We start from the raw sequence: 22,625 nt of genomic DNA, 5'->3' as shown, positions 1-22,625 counted from the left end.
TGTTTCAAATTTTAATTTTAATTTTAATTTCTTATCTTAATTTTCGAAAATCATTAACTCCTTTTAAAAAATATTTTCAAAAATCTCTCTCTCATCTTCTTCTATTTAATTATTTATTTACTAACACTTCTCTTCACCTCTCTTCATCTCAATTCACTACCCCTATCCTCACCTTTCTGTTTGGAGTCTCCTTTCTTTATCCCCTTTCTTCTTTTACTAATAATAAGGAACCTCTTTACTGTGACATAGAGGATTCCTCTTCTTTTCTTGTCTTTTTCTCTTTCATATGAGCATGAACAAGGAAAAAGGCATTCTTGTTGAAGCTGATCCAGAACCTGAAAGGACTCTGAAGAGGAAACTAAGAGAAGCTAAATTACAACAATCCAGAGACAACCTTACTGAAGTTTTTGAACAAGAAAAAGACATGGTAGCCGAACCTAACAACAATAATGCAAGGAGGATGCTTGGTGATTATACTACACCTACTTCCAAGTTTGATGGAAGAAGCATCTCAATTCCCACCATTGGAGCAAACAATTTTGAGCTGAAACCTCAACTAGTTGCTCTAATGCAACAAAACTGCAAGTTTCATGGACTTCCATCAGAAGATCTCTATCAGTTTTTAACTGAGTTCTTGCAGATCTGTAAGACTGTAAAGACGAATGGAGTAGATCCTGAAGTCTACAGGCTCATGCTTTTCCCTTTTGCTGTAAGAGACAGAGCTAGAACATGGTTGGATTCACAACCTAAAGATAGCATGGACTCATGGGATAAGCTGGTCACGACCTTCTTGGCTAAATTCTTTCCTCCTCAAAAGCTGAGCAAGCTTAGATTGGATGTTCAGACATTCAAACAAAAAGATGGTGAATCCCTCTATGAAGCTTGGGAAAGATACAAGCAGCTGACCAAAAGGTGTCCTTCTGACATGCTTTCAGAATGGACTATTCTGGATATATTCTATTATGGTCTATCTGAATTCTCTAAGATGTCACTGGACCATTCTGCAGGTGGATCCATTCACCTAAAGAAAATGCCTACAAAAGCTCAAGAACTTATTGACATGGTTGCAAATAACCAGTTCATGTACACTTCTGAGAGGAATTTCGTGAATAATGGGATGCCTCAGAGGAAGGGAGTTCTTGAGATTGATGCTCTGAATGCCATATTGACTCAGAACAAAGTGTTGACTCAGCAAGTCAACATGATTTCCCAAAGTCTGAATGGATGGCAAAATGCATCCAACAGTACTAAAGAGGCATCTTCTGAAGAAGAAGCTTATGATCTTGAGAACCCTGCAATGGCAAAGGTAAATTACATGGGTAAACCTTATAGAAACACCTATAATTTATCATGGAGAATCACCCAAATTTCTCATAGAAGGATCAACAAAAGCCTCAACAAGGCTTTAACAATGGTGGACGAAATAGGCTGAGCAATAGCAAGCCTTTTCCATCATCTTCTCAGCAACAGACAGAGAATTCTGAGCAAAGTACCTCTAACTTAGCCAATTTAGTTTCTGATCTATCTAAGGCCACTTTAAGTTTCATGATTGAAACAAGGTCCTCCATCAGAAATTTGGAGGCACAAGTGGGCCAGCTGAGTAAGAAAGTCACTGAAATTCCTCCTAGTACTCTCCCAAGCAATACAGAAGAGAATCCAAAGAGAGAGTGCAAGGCCATTGATATAGTCAATATGGCCGAATGCAAGGAGGAAGGGGAGGACGTGAATCCCAATGAGGAAGACCTCATGGGACGTCTCCCAACCAAGAAGGAGTTCCCTATTGAGGACCCAAAGAAATCTGAGGCTCATATAGAGACCATAGAGATTCCATTAAACCTCCGTCTGCCATTCATGAGCTCAAAAGACTATTCTTCCTCTGAAGAGGATGAAGATGTAACTGGAGAGCAATTTGCTCAATATCTAGGAGCCATCATGAAGCTAAATGCCAAGTTATTTGGTAATGAGAGGAAGCATGAACAGCTTCTCTCAATGTAGAGTCAAATAGTGCCCCCCACAGTCAAACTCTAAGTTTGGTGTTGGGAGGTCACAACCAAACTCTAAGTTTGGTGTTGAACCTCCACATTCAAACTCTAAGTTTGGTGTTGGGAGGTCCCAACAATGCTCTGAACATCTGTGAAGCTCCATAAGAGCTCACTGTCAAGCTATTGACATTAAAGAAGCGCTTATTGGGAGGTAACCCAATTTTTATTTACCTAATTTTATTTTTCTTTTTATTGTTCTTTTATGTTCTATTAGGTTCATGATCATGTGGAGTCACAAAAAAAATATTAAAATTAAAGACAGAATCAAAAATAGCAGAAGAAAAATCACACCCTGGAGGAAGGACCTACTAGCATTTAAACGCCAGTAAGGAGCATCTGGCTGGTGTTCAACGCCATAACAGAGCATGGAGCTGGCGCTGAACGCCAGGAAGAAGCATGGAACTGGTGTTCAACGCCAGAAACATACTGCAATTGGGCGTTGAACGCCCAAAATGAGCATCACTTCGGCGTTTAAACACCAGAATTGTATGCTAAGGCATTATACATGCCTAATGGGTGCAGGGATGTAAATCCTTGACACCCCAGGATCTGTGGATCCAACAGGATCACCTCAGAATCTGTGGACCCCACAGGATCTCCACCCACCTCAACTCACCTTCTCTCTTCTTCACCAATCACCTCAATCTCTCTTCCCCATCACCCCTTCACCACTCACATCCATCCATCTCTTCCCCACCCAATCCCACCCATATGGCCGAAACATACACATCTCTCCCTCTCCTCCATATCTTCTTTTTCTTCTTCTATTCTTTTTTCTTTTGCTCGAGGGCGAGCAACATTCTAAGTTTGGTGTGGTAAAAGCATATCTTTTTGCTTTTCCATAACCATTGATGGAACCTAAGGCCAGAGAAACCTCAAAAAAAAAAAAGAAGAAGAAAAAGCGAAGACAATTGCTTCCACCTCTGAGTCATGGAAGATGGAGAGATTCATGTCAAGGATCCATAGCTCAGTAATAAAACATTTGACTACAAATCAAGAGATCCCTGAGATACCTCAGGGGATAAATTTTCCTCCACACAATTATTGGAAGCAACTAAGGATAGGAATACCAAAATCACTAGGGATCATGCAACAGAAGCAAGGAAGAGACATAAAGGAGCTCAAAAAGCACCATTGGTCCTTCAAAAGGTGCCACCCTCACTAAGGTGGACTCATTCCTTAACTTCCTTGTCCTTATCTCTCTGTTTTTCGATTTTTATGCTATATGTGTGTTTATATTTTGTGTCTCTACCTCATGATCATTAGTATTGAGTAACTATGTCTTAAGGCTATGAATAATTCCACAAATCCTTCACCTTTCTTAAATGAAACATGTTTTTAATACAAAAGAACAAGAAGTACATGAATTTCGAAATTATCCTTGAATTTAGTTTAATTATATTGATGTGGTGATAATACTTTTTGTTTTCTGAATGAATGCTTGAACAATGCATATTTTTTATCTTGTTGTTTATGAATGTTAAAATTGTTGGCTCTTGAAAGAATGATGAACAAAAAGAAATGTTATTGACAATCTGAAAAATCATGAAAATTGATTCTTGAAGTAAGAAAAAGCAGTAAAAAAGAAAAAGCTTGCGAAAAAAGAAAAAAAGTGGCGAAAAACAAATAGAAAGAAAAAGAAAAAGCAAGCAGAAAAAGCCAATAGCCCTTAAAACCAAAAGGCAAGGGTAAAAAGGATCCAAGGCTTTGAGCATTAATGGATAGGAGGGCCCAAGAAAATAAATCCAGGCCTAAGCGACTAAATCAAGCTGTCCCTAACCATGTGCTTGTGGCATGCAGGTCCAAGTGAAAAGTTTGAGACTGAGTGGTTAAAGTCGTGATCCAAAGCAAAAAGAGTGTTCTTAAGAGCTCTGGACACCTCTAACTGGGGACTCTAGCAAAGCTGAGTCACAATCTGAAAAGGTTCACCCAGTCATATGTCTGTGGTATTTATGTATCCGGTGGTAATACTGGAAAACAAAATGCTTAGGGCCACAGCCAAGACTCATAATAGTAGCTGTGTTCAAGAATCAACAAACTTAACTAGGAGAATTAATAACACTATCTGAAATTCTAAGTTCCTATAGATGCCAATCATTCTAAACTTCAAAGGAGAAAGTGAGATGCCAAAACTGTTCAGAAGCAAAAAGCTACAGGTCCCACTCATCTAATTAGAATTAATATTCATTGATATTTTAGAATTTATAGTATATTCTCTTCTTTTTATCCTAATTGATTTTTAGTTGCTTGGGGACAAGCAACAATTTAAGTTTGGTGTTGTGATAAGCGGATAATTTATACGCTTTTTGGCATTATTTTTAGGTAGTTTTTAGTATGATCTAGTTACTTTTAGGGATGTTTTCATTAGTTTTTATGCTAAATTCACATTTCTGGACTTTACTATGAGTTTGTGTGTTTTTCTGTGATTTCAGGTATTTTCTGGCTGAAATTGAGGGATCTGAGCAAAAGTCTGATAGGAGGCTGACAAAGGACTACTGATGCTGTTGGAATTTGACCTCCCTACTCTTGAAATAGATTTTCTGGAGCTACAGAACTCCAAATGGCGCGCTCTCAACGGAGTTGGAAAGTAGACATTCAGAGCTTTCCAGCAATATATAATAGTTCATACTTTATTCGTAATTAGACGATGTAAACTGGCGCTCAACGCCAGTTCCATGCTGCATTCTGGAGTCAAACGCCAGAAACACATCACGAACCAGAGTTGAACGCCCAAAACACGATACAACTTGGCGTTCAACTCCAATAAAAGCCTCTGCACGTGTAACATTCAAGCTCAGCCCAAGCACACACCAAGTGGGCCCCAGAAGTGGATTTCTGCATCAATTACTTACTTCTGTAAACCCTAAGTAGCTAGTTTATTATAATAGGACATTTTACTATTGTATTTTCATCCTGGATCATGGATTGTATTTTGGATCCTGTGATCACGTTTTGGGGGCTGGCCATTCGGCCATGCCTGGACCTTCATCACTTATGTATTTTCAACGGTGGAGTTTCTACACACCATAGATTAAGGGTGTGGAGCTCTGCTGTACCTCAAGTTTCAATGCAATTACTACTATTTTCTATTCAATTCGACTTATTCTTATTCTAAGATATTCGTTGCACTTCAACATGATGAATGTGATGATCCGTGACACTCATCATCATTCTCACCTATGAACGCGTGACTGACAACCACTTCCGTTCTACCTTAGACCGGGCACATATCTCTTGGATTCCTTAATGAAAATCTTCATGGTATAAGCTAGAATTGATGGCGGCATTCATGGGAATCCGGAAAGTCTAACCTTGTCTGTGGTATTCCGAATAGGATTCCGGGATTGAATGACTGTGACGAGCTTCAAACTCGCGATTGCTGGGCGTGATGACAAACGCAAAAGAATCAAGTGATTCTATTCCAACATGATCGAGAACCGACAGATGATTAGCCGTGAGGATGGGATGTAGCCATTGACAACGGTGATGCCCTACATACAGCTTGCCATAGAAAGGAGTGACAAAGATTGGATAAAAGCAGTAGGAAAGCAGAGATTCAGAAGGAACACAGCATCTCCATGCACCTATCTGAAATTCCCACCATTGAATTATATGAGTAACTATTTTCTATTTATTTATCATTTATTATTATTATTATTCAAAAATCCAATAACCCTTTATTATCCGCCTGACTGAGACTTACAAGATGACCATAGCTTGCTTCATACCAACAATCTCTGTGGGATCGACCCTTACTCACGTAAGGTTTATTACTTGGACGACCCAGTACACTTGCTGGTTAGTTGAGCGAAATTGTGGAAAGAAAGTGCTGAGTTAATGGATGCACATACCAAAGTGCCATTATTGATGATCACAATTTCGTCCACCAATCATCTTCTTAAATCTTGTACCCAACAGCATATAGAGAATCTACTAATTGTTGATTTTTGTTAAGATATTCAGGAATGATGCCAATTTTTTTTACAGACTTCAGTTGTGCCTTTAGACTTTGTATTCTGGTCGCTGATGATTCTACAAAGTAGTCATTAAGTGTATTCTATACCTCATAAAAATTTTAACAGTGAAGGATCTTATTCTTGAATGGCGTTGTAACTGAGGTAAGAATCTATGTAGACAGTGTGAGATCATTGAGTCTCAATTCTTGAATTCAGTGGTTTTAACCTTTGTTTTCTTGGCAGTTTAACACCCTACCATTTATTACCTTATACTTATGTCATAATTCAATTATAGTTTAGTGCTATGATATGAGGTTAAGATATAAATAAATAAACACACACACACACACACACACACACACACACACACAGAAAGGAATATTATACTAGAAGCCTATAAAAGGATTTAAAACTCAAGAAAAAGATAATTCACCGATCACTCACACTCGATAATGTATATATATAAGCGCGTCAGAAGAAAGGTAGATAATTACATGTGCAAAGAAAGGTAGATAATTAATGTATATAAATTCTTGATGTTTAGGGATCTGATGCTTTTGGGCGAAGTTAGGGCATAATGCTTGTAGAAATGGTAATAAATAATGAGAATTGTTGATTGGTATGAGTTAGAAACTTAGGGGGTCGGATTTGGTTAGTGAAAATCAAGAATCCTTGCTGCAGAAATTTTTAAACAGATTGGACAGCAACTTAAAATAAAAACTGGGAGAAAGTTGATAATTTCATATTGAATGGGCCTTGTGCCAAATTGCTAAAACAGAAATGCCCGCCTAACTGATAGCCTGAGATTGCTAATGCGGGAATGTTAGCCTAATTGATAACCTATCTCTTACCGTGATGCCAAGATATCCTCATTGACATGGGTTCACCCATGATGATAATTATGCCTAACTGACATGGTAAAGAGACCATATTTGAGATTTGTCCCGAGTAACGTCAGGTTGCGGGTAGACAACCGATGGATGAGCTCATGGCCTACGTTAGGAATAGGCATGCATCATCTTGTTTATGCATATAAACTTCCTGTGAATTATCTATTGCCCTTTTCCTAATTGTCTGTACTGTTTACTTGTTGTATGTATGTTTGTGCCCTGTGTTCTGTGTTTATTCTTTTTTCTGTTTCACGACAACTTAGAGACAAAGACCTTAGGTTTTCCTTTTACCTTATTGAGAACTCTAGGTTCTCACCCTTCTTCACTTTCTTTCTACCCCTCCCCAGATGGGATCAGCAGAGGAGTCCGTTGAGTTTCGGATTTTGGTACATCGCCCATGTTTCGATCCTGGGATGCCGTACGTGTTTGCTCTAGCTACAGACCATTCTGGAGATTGACCTAGCTGACTTTTTACTCCTTTTAATGATCAGTAGTATTACTTTCCCCTCGCTTTTGTAGTACTTTTAGAGGGGTAGGACCTTTTAGTAGTTTGGTTCCAGTTTTGGAAACCCGTGTGAGGGTTGGGACTGACTTCCTCTTTTCTATCTATATATATAACTTGGTGTAGTACTCGACTTTTGGATAGATGACATGTATCCCTAAAGTTAACTATTGTATATATTTGTATATATGTATGTATGATATTCTTTGCTACCATGTGGTTATCTGTGACATAGCTTTAAGAACTAACCTTGCGAGCAACTAAATGATATTTCATGATTAATAGTTTAGTCATGCTAAACTGATAAAGGCTTTTATTAATATTTGCTTATAAAATCCAAATCTAGAGCCAAGTAGGTCCTTACGACAAGTAACACCTAAACGATTGACATTGGTCATGACATGTCAAAAGTTGAGGTGTTACAGGTTGGTATCAGAGCAGTTCATCCTTTGAGCTTTGGGATGGACTGTCTATACTTTCTTGCGTACTCTTAATTTTTTTATACCATGCAGTTAGGATATTTAGTAATATATTCTGTATGAAGGTCTGTGAATATCCATTGTAGTAATATTAATACTTGATTTTCATATATTAAGACTGATCACCTTAATATTGATTGTTGGGTATTAATAGGACTCAAATGGCTGTGAATAGGCGAGGATGCTATCGACTGGAGGGAACAAGCAAGGGAACTATCCTCAATGCAGCGGCTATTCTTGAATCTGTAAACGCCATGGCCGCTGCTATACGTGACTCAGTAGCTGCTACCAACTGAGTAGCTAAATGTCTTGACCGCTACAATGGAGCTAAAAGTAACCATGTGCCTATACAAGGAAATGGAAATGGCGACGAAGGCGAAGGTGGACTATGTAATGATAATTGACCAATGACCTTAGCCTCTTTCTTAAAAATCAATCTGCTGTAGTTCAATGGAAACACTAGTGCTACACGAGCTGACGACTGGTTTAAGGAAATAGGATGGTCACTGCGAGAACAACAAGTCCCCGAAGCACAACGTGTAGAGTTTGCTGCCTACATGCTAAGGAACGACGCGCAACATTGGTGGCAGGGGGTGCTTCAACTGCTTGGAAGAGAAGCTGATAACATCACTTTGGAGGAATTTTCAACTGAATTCTATAAAAAATATTTTTCTCAGTGTTTCTGTATTGCTATAGAATTAGAGTTGCTTCAATTGAGACAAGAAAACATGATAGTCACTGAGTATACTTGCAAGTTTGAAGAGTTATGTCGATTTTCAAACGTTTGTCAAGGAGCACTAGCTGCATTCGAAAAGTGAAAGTGCATCAAGTTCGAAGGAGGACTTAGGGAAGAACTATTAGATCATGTGGGCCGAATGGAAATGGAAAATTTTGAAGAACTAGTTAACAAGAGCCAACTAACAGAGGAATGTGTAAAGAAATTGGTGGCAGCGCAAACTAACCACAGGAATCTTCTAACAAGGGATTTCAATCGTAACCTCGCTCTTCAAGGAAGAAACTTCAAAGTAACTCGGCAGCCAGACTTAGGCAAACAGCCGCAGCTAACTCAACCAAAATTGACATGCACTGTGTGTGGAAAGAATCATGGAGGAAAACCCTATTTGTTGAAATATAGGGTTTGCTATAATTGTGGGAAGCCCGTACATGTAACCAAAGAATGCATACGACGAAGGCCTGAATTTTTTTCCCCTGGGCAGCAACAGCCAGGAAGGCTGTTTGTTTTAAATGCAGGAAATACTACCAAAACCGATCCCCTCACTCGAGGTAACGAAATTTTGAGGACAAATTTTTTTTAGGTGGGTAGAATGTAACCGCCCTACCCCACGAGGCTTGTGATTCCTCATTAATTATAACGTTCACTGACGCACATAGGTTATATAGCATAGATAACAAATTAAAATTAAAACACGTAGTGCTAAAATTTTTTTAGTGGTTCTGAGTGACGAATCTTAGTAATTAGATATTTATCGCTATAGTTAATTACTTCCTTTAAAATTAACTCCCTCTTACTAACTCATAAGTAATGAATTAGTAGAGAAATTATCTTAAATGCATTACCAACTATTAACTTGGTTTTTCCTTCCTCCCTTTCAAAGTCACGGTTTTCTTTTCCTTCTCCTGGTTCAATCGGACCAAGCTTTCCTTAATCAAACCCAACCCTAATCACTTTTTCTCTCAGCACTGTTTGGAACTCTGGTTACACATCCTCAAATGTGCGTTAATGCTGTGTTGAAGTGAGCAGAAGACTTGAAGCCTCTGTACCACCTCACGCCACTTTCTTTTCTTCCACCTAATAAATCTAATGCTCCTCATTCTCTTCAAACCGAAGACACACACAAAATAAAGGAGAAGAACAGAGAGGAGAAGCAAAACGAAGTTGAAGAAGAAGGAAGAAACCATCCGCATCAAGAAGAAAGGTGCCCCACCTCTCATCACTCTGAATCTTCAAAGCATCCTTGCTGGGTGAGAACCAACAACTTTCCTTTTTCCTCGTCTTTAAATTCAAAGAAAGAAATTCTGTTCCTCTCCTTGTTCCATCACTGCTATTCTAATTTCAATTCTTGCTAGAACAGTAGTAACCGTAAACAAGAACTCTTCTATTACTCAAGCTGAGGTCGGCTGTTTGTCCTTGGAGAAGAGGCCGAAGCTCCAATTCTGTGTGGCTAGGGTTTTGATTCAGGGAAGAAGGAGAAATAGAATTTTTAACTTCAAAAGGAGGTAAGGGTTAGAAATGTAAATTAATGATGGGTAATTGTTAGATGTAATCTTGATTGATGATGACGAGTTAACATGATTGATGCTGCTGAAAATTTTGTTAAGTGGCTGAATTATTATTGTTGAATGTAGTGCAGATTTTTAATGTTGTGAAAATGTTATCATGTTATGTTAATCGTATAAATTCTTGATGTTTATGGATCTGATGCTCTTGGCAAAATTAGGGCATAATTCTTATAGAAATGGTAATGAATAATGAGAATTATTGATTGGTATGAGTTAGGAGCTTAGGGGGTCGGATTTGGTTAGTGAAAATCAAGAAGCCTTGCTGTAGAAATTTTTAAATAGATTGGATAGCAACTTAAAATATAAACTGGTAGCAATCTAGACATGATTTTCGAATCATCCTATTTTTCTATCAAATTTTAAGAAGTCAATATTTGTCCATAAAAATTTCAGGGAATTTGGTCAAGTGGTTTGGAAGATATGAATTTTTGAATTTTAGTGGTTGCTGCAGAATTTTCTGGTTTTCTAGTTTTGAAGTACCAAATTCCAGCTGCTATAACTTTTGATTTATCTGGAATTTTGAGTTGCTTCAAAAATGATTTTAAAGATCTATATGTCTATTTTAAGGGAGTAGAAATTTCATATCTGTTGATATTTTGCATAGTTAGTAATGTCTCTTGGAATTTGGGCTGTTCACAGGAAATTCAGAACCAATTTAAAAAAACAAGGCAGCACTTTCAACTGACATTTAATTAACCAAACGAGGTGCTATGGATCTGAAACTTATTTGTCCTAAAACTTGGAGATGTTAAGTATATTCTCACCAAAATCTGGAAGTATCGGATTAGAATTGGATTTATCATAAATTTTTTAAAAATAGGGCTGCCTGTTGTATTTTTCTGAATCTTCTTAGGGCAACAACAGATTTTCATTAAGTTTTCCACCAAATCCAATTAAAATCCAAATACGATAAGACTTTAATTTCAATCTAAAAGAGAATGTCCAGATTTGGCAGCATACATGTCCTTAGTTAAAGGAAAAGGAAAGGATAGGTTTTATATTAAAAGAGTTGATGTTAAATGGTGATACGGAGGGTTGTGTAATTGAATGGTGATGCAGAGGTACGTATGATAAAACGGTAAAGCGGAGGTACGTGTAAGTAAATGGTGATGTGGAGGCATAAAGAAAAGAAAAGAAAATGAGAAACAACGAATGAAACAAAAGTTGAAAATTGTATATTGAATGGGCCTTGTGCTAAATTGCTAAAGCAGAAATGCCCGCCTAACTGATAGCCTGAGATTGCTAATGCGGGAATGTTTGCCTAATTGATAGCCTGTCTTTTACCGTGATATTAAGATATCCTCATTGACATGGGTTCACCCATGATAATAATTGTGCCTAACTGACATAGTAAAGAGACCATATTTGGGGTTCACCCCGAGTAACGTCGGGTTGTGGATAAACAACCGACGCATGAGTTCATGGCTTGCGCCTCGAATAGGCATGCATCATCTTGTTTGTGCATATAAACTTCTTGTGAATTATTTATTGCCCTTTTCATAATTTTCTATACTATTTGTTTATGTCCTGTGTTCTGTGTTTGTTCTTTTTCTATTTCACGACAACTTAGAGACAGAGACCTTAGGTTCTCCTTTTACCTTATTGAGGACTCTAGGTTCTCACCCTTCTTCTCTTTCTTTCTCCCCCTCCCCAGATGGGATCGGCAGAGGAGTCCGTTGAGTTTCGAGTTTTGGTACATCGCCCATTTTTCGATCCCGGCATGCCGTACGTGTTCGCTCTAGCTGCAGACCATTCCGAAGATTGACCTAGCTGACTTTTTACTCATTTTGATTATCAGTAGTATTACTTTCCCCTTGATGTTGTAGTACTTTTAGAGGGGTAGGACTTCTTAGTAGTTTGATTCCAGTTTAGAAAACCCGTGTGAGGGTTGGGATTGACTTCCTTATTTGTATCTGTATATATAATTTGGTGTAGTACTCGACTTTTGGATAGATGACATGTATTCCTAAACTTAACTCCTGTATATATTTGTATATATGTATGTATGATAGTCTCTGCTACCATATGGTTATCTGTGACATAGCTTTAAGAACTAACCTTGCGAGCAACTAAATGATATTTCATGATTAATAGTTTAGTCACGCTAAACCGATAAAGGCTTTTATTAATATTTTCTTATAAAATCTGAGTCTAGAGCCAAGTAGGTCCTTACGATAAGTAACACCTAAACGATTGACATTGGTCATGACCTGTCAAAAGTTGGGGTGTTACATAACCTATCTCTCCAAAATACATCATAATCCTCTAAAGGCAAGTCTTCAAAACAAGTGCATAATATAAGAGTATCCAAAAGAATGAGAGAGTCTAAAATTAGAGCAGAATAAAAGGTCTTTTTTATTGTCCTTCCAGTTAAACCTCCCGCTCACTGAGAAGCGCCGGAACCTGCATCTGAAATGTAATAATTCCTGAAATGGGTAAAAACAACATCCTTTACAGGGTTCTCAACAGGGAAATAATTCCAAATAGAGATTATGTAAAATCACATGAACCCGCTAGACAATCCTAATCTCCAATCACACAAAATTCATGCCTAAGATTCTTACTAATTTGATTCAAGGTAGATAAACTAAATCTCAATTATATTAGTGATCTTTAAATCTCAATTTTCTCTTATAAAAATCATCACCCCTCTCAATATCATAGATTTCCAACTCATTTAATAATTCATTATTAAGATTTACTTTTAATATTATCAATTCATTCTCAGTCTTTTCATTAATTCTCAATCATTACATATCACCAGGAACAACCTTCAGCGTAACCACGTTAGCATAAGAGATCTTTCAGTTGTGCAAACAGATACAAGATAATACAAAAAATAGATAAATAGAGAGTACAATTAGAACAATTAGATCAAATTGTAGATAGATACAATTATTCAGATAGGCAAACCAAATACAGGTTGCACATCCAAACAAATACACACAAATACAAATGATGTATGCCTGTCCTACTGGTCATGAGCTCACGTGTCGGTTAATCTGTCAGAACTTGACACATCCAGTAGCTAACCCGTATATTATCTCTCTACTGCGCATCTCCAGGAGGTTTATAATCGGAGAGTGTGTCCTACCACCTTCTCCTGGAGACAAACATCAGGGGGATCTTATCGGGGGATTAGTTTCCTACCCTTTTTTCCTGGTGAGGTCGTGCCATACAGATCAGGGGATTAGTGCCCTATCACCTTATAGATAGAAAGAGAATGTGGGGAAAAACATCGAGAGAATTAGTGCTCTATCACTTTCAAACATCAGAGGAATTAGTGTCGTACTACCTTCTCCACATCCTTCAAAACACAATTAATGAGAATGTAGGAGAATAATCGAGGGATGAGTGTCCTATCACCTTTCCCACATTCCTCAAAACACAATAGAGAAAATCCTTCATCCTCAACTTGTCTCTCCGAGAGCGAGATGAAACCACCATCCTCACCTCCAACAAAGAAACTCAAATATTAACCGGGAGTAAGCAGGATAAAACCAAAATCCTTGCACCCATCCCGAAAGCTTAAATACCAACTGGGAGAAAGCAAGACAAGATCACAATCCTTACATCTGTCCCAAAAGCTCAAACATCGATCAAACTCATTCCCATCATCCAATCATATCAACTCATTCTCATCATATAATCATATCAGCTCATTCTCATCATTCAATCATATCAACTCATTCTCATCATTCAAATATTGTAACTCATTCTCTTTATTCACTAATATGAGCTCAATCTCATCATTCAATCATATCATCTCATTCTCATTATCCAATATACTCATTATAGAATTTATAGAAGTTTGAAACGTTAAGAAAACGGTTTAGAGGAATAAGATTCGTTCTAAAGTTTTCGGATCTCAAATAAAGGTTACAAAAGTAAAAGAGCATAGTGGAATAGGAAAACAGTTAAAAATTACATTTTCAGCAAGATAGGACATTTATGCATACACATGCCTCATGCATATGTGCGAGTTCCCTTATGTGTGTGCGCATGGTACGCGCACAAAAAACATTCAGTTCTGAAAATGCGAGTTGTGCGTACGCGTAATCTGTTTTTGTGCATATACATGAAACTCACACGAAATCATTTCACTTCCGTTTCACCTATCATGCATACGCATGACCTCAATTTTCTACATTTTTGCAAAATTTAGTTTTGAAACCAGATTTTCAAACGTTCATAACTTTTTTTTTTTAAAATCGTCTTTTATCTGTTCTTCAAATATCATAAAATAGACCAACCCAATTTTCATTTAAAATAAGTTTCGCAGAATTTAGAGGTCCAAGGGCCAAGCTATGGCCCATCAAATTTTGTCAAAAATTCATTTATACCCAAAAATTTCTGCATAACCATTTTCAGCAATTCCAATTCTAATTCCAATTCAATTCAAAAATATTCCAATACTACTTCCAAGATCCCTCGACATACTTTTATTGATTTTCTACCCTTTCTAATCATTCAACACTCATATAAAATCTAAAACGTTCAATCAATTTTTTTCAAAATAACCTCGACATATACACTCATACAAACAAAATCCACAACCAATCATCATCAAATATCTCATACTCATTCAACATTTCACACCACTTACCTCAACTTATTGCATAGGAAATTTTTCTCACCCTATCATGGCCTCCGACCTAATCTTTACAAATCACAATATTCATACATCTAGTTCTCAATTAAAACTTCAACAAGCATATTCATTTTCATGCATCATAGGACTAACATATATCACAGTATTCAATTGCCACAATATCACGTAGCACTTATCAATTCATCAAAAACTTATTATTTCCACTCTCAATTTCATGTCAAAATACATCAACCAACTCAATACTCATACTAATCATTATTAAAGCATATAATCAATCAATTTCTCCATTCAACTTATCATAGGGGCAAGTAATCTAGATTTTTATAAAACCTTACATAATGGCTATTCAAAACTATCACCCGTATCTTAATGTCGCAATTACAAGCTTCCAAACTTTTCTTTCCAAAATTCCACCAAGCCAAGCTCCCAATTACTCAATCTAACACCATATTATACAAGTTGGCACTATATTAAAAACTAGATTTTTCATAAATTGATGAACCAAGAGAGGACAAGGGTTTTTTACTTTTACCCACCGAAATTAGTGATAGATTCCACCAAGAACATAAGCTAGAAAATCCTTATGACATCAAAATCACCAAAAATCTTTAATACTAAACCAAAAATACGATTTCATCTTTGAATAAAAAATTGAGTATGGGATTTCAAGTCACTAAACTATTTAAATAGAATTGAAGAGGAAGAGACAAGTTTCGTATGTTCGCAAACGACTCGTCAATCGGAGTTCCATAACAAAGTTATGATGGATTAAAGGTAAAGGTGGCTAGGATTTTCTCACCTTTCAATTTTAAATCTCTCTCATAAAATGGAGGAGAAAATTTTGAAATGCATGTTAAGTGTGGGTATATATATGAGGGCTTGGGCCAACTTGGACCCAGTTCACTTGTTTTAACCCGTTTTGGGCCAAAACTTTTAAGATAAGCATTTTAATTCACACCCTAATTACTTTTATTTCTTCAAATTATAAATATTAAATTCTTAATTTTTTTTCTCTCTCAATTAATTTATTTATTTGTTAATTATTTATTAGTATTTTGTGAAATTTTACCGGCAACATCTTCTTCAAATTGCGTTGGAACCTTGGATTGATACAAATGATCTTCAAGGCTGAGACTTTGAATTGTGAGAAGAACCTGGTATTTTCAGGTCATGAAATTATTATCCACCAATTTATCAAAAATTGATAAAATTGAGCATTTGGTGATAGATGAATTTGATAAGGTGATTAACATGGTAATGGAGGAAAAAAGAGAAGAAAAAGAGAAAGAATAGAGAATTACTCAAGAGTTTGTGCTAAAAAATGAGGATAAAAAAACTGATTCATACAAGTGAGTGGTTTTAGATACCATGAAGGGTTTGTATTGAGCTTTGGTATGATCAGAGGAAGATCATGCACTAAATTTAATTATACAGAACTAGAATAAAGAGAAATGGAACCCTAGACTTGTAGAGAAGGCTGATATTATTGATTAATAATGTGTCATATCTTTACAATGAGCAATCTCTGCACACAGAAAAGAGAAAAAACAGAACAAATCTCTAATCCAAAGAGTACCAATTAGAAACCATCAAACTAACTACTCTTAACAGGAAGTTAGAATTTAAGATTTAGGGTTTAGAGTTATAATAGGTTACAGCTATGACGGTCGGTAGTTGAATTGCAGTAGTGTAATAGGAGATTGGTGATGGTGTTGAAATTATAATATTGTGAGAAAAGAGAAAAGAGTAAGAATGAATAAAAGAGTAATTTCAAAAAAAAAAGATAGTGAATGATTGAATTTGTTTAGTTATTAACTAAAGTTGACTACTTTTTGTTCGCTTTCTTGTGAGATTGAATAAAATATTATTTAAATAAGTAAATTACTTTAGTTTTAGTTATCAATTAGTCAAGAAAATTTTAAAAAAAATTACAAGGATTAGAGTCAATTTTTTTATAGCCAATTTCAATTAATTTTTTAAATAATTTTTTTATTTACATTCTTTTTCACTCAAACTTATTAAGATGTGATTTTAATTCTAAAATTATATTACTTATACTTTTCATGATTTTCAACAAAACAATCATTGATTTTAGATATTTTATTTACTTTTAGAGGTTTTTTTTAGTAATTTTAGATTTTTTTATATATAATTTTGGATATTTATTTAAAACTATTATGAATTAAAAATAAAATTTTAAAAAGAATTTCTGATATTTGTTGATATATAATTGATTTCTTAATTGTACTTTCAAACAAAAAAGAGAGAAGGACATAATTTCTTGAATTTCTATTAGAAAAAGTTAATTTTTAATTTTTTTTCTCAATAAAACTTATTGACAAGTTTAATTACCAGTCATAATCGAGATAAGGCGATCATGTGGATATTGTTGTGTTGTGCCATATATTGTTATACTAATATATATTGTTTCTTTTTTCCCCATTAAAAGAGGAAAGCGTAAATTACTATCAGTTTTTAGATATTTAATTTTAGGATAAAGTATTTTTTTATTTTAAAAATTTATTAAAATTTTTTAAATATTTTTAAATTTTATTTTATTTTAATTTTGTCTCAAAAATTTTTTATTTGTATTAAATATATCTCTGACAACTAAATATTTAAAAAATTTAGGACTAATCCAATAATAATTGATAACAACTATTTCTTATTTACCTGTATTGTTGGTTGTTCTTATAAAATTGTTACTGAATTGATCCTAAATTTTTTAAAAAATTAGTCATCAAGAATATATTTGATGTAAATAAAAATTAAAAAATAAATAAAATTTAAGAATATTTTTAAAATTTTTAACAAACTTAAAGAACAAAAATATACTTTATCCTTAATTTTACAATTATTATATGGCAACCCAAAAAGTTTGAAAGCTAAACCTAGTCTATATGTCAAGGAGTTAAATTTATAAGTAATTGTAAGCATCTCACTTAATACTTCATTTTTTCAGAAATTGTAAATTTAATTGTACACATATATAGTCCAATAATAAATATCTAGCAGAGTTTAATTTAGGTTTCTCATTAGAAAATAAAGTTTAGAGACTACTCCGATAATAAGTAGTGATACTTTATCGTAGTTTACATCGATCCAATATATAATCCCTTAAGTTAAGCTTTAAAGTGATATCTAAAATTACACTCGAAACTCAAAGTAGTCCCTGAAATTAATAATTACCTATATTCATTCCTGAAATTATACTCTGAAATCTAGAGTCGTCTTTCAAGAATTTTTCGTCAAATAAGCATCATTGAAAAACTGATGTAGACTCCTCTCTGACACGCGGGCCAGGTAACGACTAGCTAACGTGGATTAGTAAATTTTTTTATAGCAAATTTCAAAACCCTAATCCCCTAATTTGAATATCACTCTCTACAGTCCCCCTATCTTCTCTTTTCTTCTATTCTCTTACCTTCTCTTTTCCATCTTCAAAGATAGGATCATCATCAGGATTAAGCTAAGGTATAACACCAATAGTCATAATAGACCCAAGATTACTCTTTAGCAATGTCAACCCATAATTCCTCACTATTCCATATTGAGCAACAACATCTCCATACGCAATGGCCCTAACATCTCCTAAAGCCCTTGTTAGTGAGGACTTGTTCAGACATAAATCACCCTTGTTAGCTTTTTTTTACCAATTTGCAAACTAGCCATTTTCTATTAGCTAGTCTATTGCTTAATCTCTCTTGCGCATGTGTGGTCATCCATAAAAATCTTGATTTGTCAGCAATTGTCTTCACTGTTCCTAGATGCATACACAACCCAACCACAACCCTCACCCTTAATTACACACAACTCTAATCCTTATACTATCATTCTTCTTAAACCAGATCCTCCTATCTTATTGAATCAATATTCATGCACAACCTTTTTGAACTCTATCTTTGTATTAAATGTCATTCAAACCTCAAGTTTAAACACTCCAAAACTCCCTCCTTCTCTGAACATAGGGAATACCTCATCTAAATCACCCTCTTCCAAGCCATCCTTAGAATTCGGAGGAGTCTATATTTTCTCCGAGAGCCATAAATCTCCACCATCAAATTCCTCATAAACTCCATCCCGAACCTCATAAAATGGTGCTATATCACCAAATTCAGGAACTAGTCCAAAAAATAGTTCATCATTCACAGTGCCAGAGTCTGCACACACCATTTTATCATTCTTTGTCATAGTTGATCTCTTTTGTCTAATTAGCTTGATAGCTACTGTATTTCTCAATTTAACATCATTCTTTTGCATGTCTTATTGATTTGTTGACAATTACTCCTTTTTTTCACTGGAGTCTTCCTCATAACCACGCATGTATGATTCATCCTCTACACTAACATAACTGTCATGACGACTGCTCGATGATTCATCTGAACTAGACAACATCACTGTCATAACTTGGGCCTCTTTACCCTTACTAGATTATCTTTTTAGAGTATCATTAGCAGCTACTCTTATTAAGTGCCTCATAGCATTTGTTGCTATACTTTTTTTAGAGGTATCTCTTTTGTGGACTAGACTTATTGGACCTTTTTAGGTTGGGCTATTAATAAGTTTTGTAGTGGTTGAACCTTTGTCTTTAGTGGAGGGTTGGGTCTTTGATTTTGCTGGTGGGTTTGATGCACAAACAGGTTTTACAGTGGGTTGGATCTTTGGTTTAGGTCTTGGACTGAATTTACTATTAGATTTTGTTGTGGGAATTGTTTTTGGGGTGGAGCTAACATCTTCAAAATTTACTGGATTTGGGGTGGGGCTAGTTGTGTGGGTTGGTTCTGGATTTGACTTTGTCGTGGGAATTGGTTTTGGGGTGGCGCTATTCTGGTTTAGATTAGGAGTTAGTTCTAAGATCAACTCTTTTTCTTTAGACATTGGTTCTTCTTCTTCATTAAAAATAGGTTCAGAGATTCCATACTTATAGTACATATGGACAACTCCTTTGCTCCTTTGAGCATGAAACACATCTCTTTATCCCGTATGATAGTTCGGAGACCAATCTTCAAAGGCCTATTAGGAACTAACCACCAGCATTTAGTCACCATGTCATAACCAATGTGTTTGTGGTAGTCCAGAACTGAGAAGACATTTAGTGTGTCTACATCAAGTCTAAACAACTTAAAAATTTGTCCACCAATGTAAGACACACTTTCATCTAATTCTGTGTTAAATGTCCCTCTATGGTGATATATGATGGTAATGAGAGGATTATCCATCTACAAATTGAACAAAAGTGAATGATAACGCTTAGTATTATCAACAACATTATTAAAACCACAAGCAAAACATAAATCGATCCAGTTAACAGTAAATGTATTCAACCCTAGACCACATTACCACTAACACATCAAACTCAAACTATAAGAATATTGAACATCAATTAGACATAACAAACAACCTCTAATCAAAGAATTAATTTTACCCTAGCCACCAAAAAATCTAGTTCCCATCAAACTCTACCGCAAACTACAGAATAACAACATGCAAATCCACAGAAAAAATCATAAATAACCATATTTAATTGCGAAAATAAATACATTAACAACATTAACAAAAAAAACAGAGCATCTCCTATGCCTTCCTCTTTTCAATTTTGCTTACCTCTGTTAATGACTTTCATCTCTAACACACCCTGTCAATGTTAACGACGATATAGTTGACTGTGGAGATTAGTCGTTTTCGAAGGGAGTCACTGCAGTGACAACACTCAGTACAACGCCATTGAAGAATAACAAGGAGAAGAAATGTCTTTGATTCTAATGTGGGGGGGATGGGAGAAAAAAGGTTTGATCAACATTTGAGGGAAGGGTTAATGTAAATTTTTGAAGAAAATGATGTGGTTTGGCACAATTTAGGCACCAAATCGAATACTACGTCGTTTAGGACTTATTAGCATGTTAGAAAGGAGTCCACATCAACTTTTCAATGGTACCTATTTGACAAAAAATGCTTGAAGGATGATTTTGAATTTTGAAGTGTAACTTCACGGATGAATATGAGTAATTATTTACTTCAGAGACTATTTTAATTCTCGAGTGTAATTTCAAAAAGAGTAAAGTGTTGTTTTTGTCCCCAATGTTTGGGGTAAGTCCTGACATTGTCCCTAACGTTTCGTTCGTCCTATTTTTGTCCCCAACGTTCCAAAATTGATTCAATGTTACCCCACCGTTAATTCCACTCACGGAACACTAACGGAGATGCCTATGTGGATGCCTTTGTCCACTCTGGCAAGCTTTCCCCCTGGTGACCGTTACTGAGAATTTGGAAAAAAATAAAAATTTAATTTAAAAGGATGATGAAACCCTAATTTCATCATGCGCCTCATGTAGCTTCTCCTTCTCACCATCGCCGTCTCTGTTGCAGTTGATTGCTGAGTCATGGCTTTGCAGGGCTCCTAGGTGGTGAGTAGTAGCTTTGCTTCAGGTCGAAACAGCAGCCAAGGTCGTCGACGGAGAACAATTTGTTACTGTGGAGAGAGGCCAGTGCTTGCGACTTCATCAATGGCAAAAAATCCGGGACGGAGGTTTTGGGGTTGTGTTAACTATGGGGTAAGTGGAAAACTTTGCATCTGGATATGGCTGTTATTTGGTTTTCTGATTGGGATTCTCTTTTGGTTTTTGCCTAGATTGGAGAACAGTGTGGGTACTTTGTGTGGACAGAGTCGGAGCAAGAGCCACAAGTTGCTCGATTGAAAATAAGAATCATAGGCTTGAAGGGTAAAGTGACAACAGTTGATAGGATGTTGAGAATGGCAGTAGCAGTTGGTCTGGTTGGATGGACATGTGTTATAATTTTACTGTGTGAAAAATTTTCATCAACAAGAAATGGGAGGTTTTTTTTGCATTAAGGCTGTAGAACATAGTGGCTAGTGTAATGTGTTGGCAATGTGTTGTCTGTATTTTGGTGTGTAATGTAACCTGTTGATTGAATGAATTTGAATGAAAATTTGTTGTTATCCACTTTTATATGTTCAGTTTACATTCTCATGGTACAAACAGGGAGGTAACTATCAGCAGAAATCATTAAATGAAACAGTGAAACAGAGCCAATATAAAGCATTAACCTCAACCATATGGCATAGATAGGCAATAGTCAGAAACTTAAGATACATACATTCCTAAGTAGATGTCTTAGAACTGAAAATATAAGTCAACATAGATGCTAAACAGTTTGTTTGTAGTAGCAGCAGCAAAACCAAATTGAAATTAGTGAAACCAACAACCATAGTTCTTAGGCTGATACAAAAGATAAAATACAAAAGTTGTAACAAGTAAAACAAAGTCATTCCACATTCTTCCATACTCTTGGTGGTGTCCTGGCCATGAACTTGAGCTGAGACTGGGTCACCCTCTTCACTGGGCTTGGCAGAACCCTTGGAGTTGTTATTGATACTTGTAATTAAGTATCAACCAAAATAAAACACATGCACCTTCTATTGGTCAGACATGAAGGTGCAGGTCTTGATTTTGTCAAGTCCCAGGTCATCACATAGGTGCTGTAGAAACCATGTCCATGAGTCCTTAGTTTCAGCTTTCACAACTGTATATGCTATTGGCAGGATTTGATCGTTTGGGTCCCAACACATTGCAGTCAGGAGCCAACCTCCATAAGGTGTTTTCAGAAAACACCTGTCCAACCCAATCATTGGCCTACAAGCCATAAAACTCCTCCTACAAGCATCCAACATCACATAGATCCTCTCAAACCTGGGTCTTAAATCTACCCCTGACACTGGTCTCTCAGAAGCAAACTCAGGAGGCCTCTGAACTTTCAGATGCACTGATGACCCAGGGTTGGTCCTCAGTATCTCATGACAGTAGTCGTACAATCTTCTGTACTG

At 36.0% G+C, this 22,625-nt stretch overlaps 1 non-coding gene across 1 annotated transcript; it reads right to left on the bottom strand.

The window, feature by feature from the left end:
* Positions 1-823: 823 nt before the first annotated feature.
* On the bottom strand, positions 824-931 carry LOC127743629 (small nucleolar RNA R71). The gene has a single exon (XR_008005013.1). It is a non-coding gene; the product is annotated as a small nucleolar RNA R71 (small nucleolar RNA).
* Between the last annotated feature and the right edge of the window lie 21,694 nt (positions 932-22,625).

The sequence above is a fragment of the Arachis duranensis genome, chromosome 10 (assembly GCF_000817695.3).
Source record: "Arachis duranensis cultivar V14167 chromosome 10, aradu.V14167.gnm2.J7QH, whole genome shotgun sequence".
Taxonomy (NCBI): Eukaryota; Viridiplantae; Streptophyta; class Magnoliopsida; order Fabales; family Fabaceae; genus Arachis; species Arachis duranensis.
This window is presented reverse-complemented; position numbering and strand designations above follow the sequence as displayed.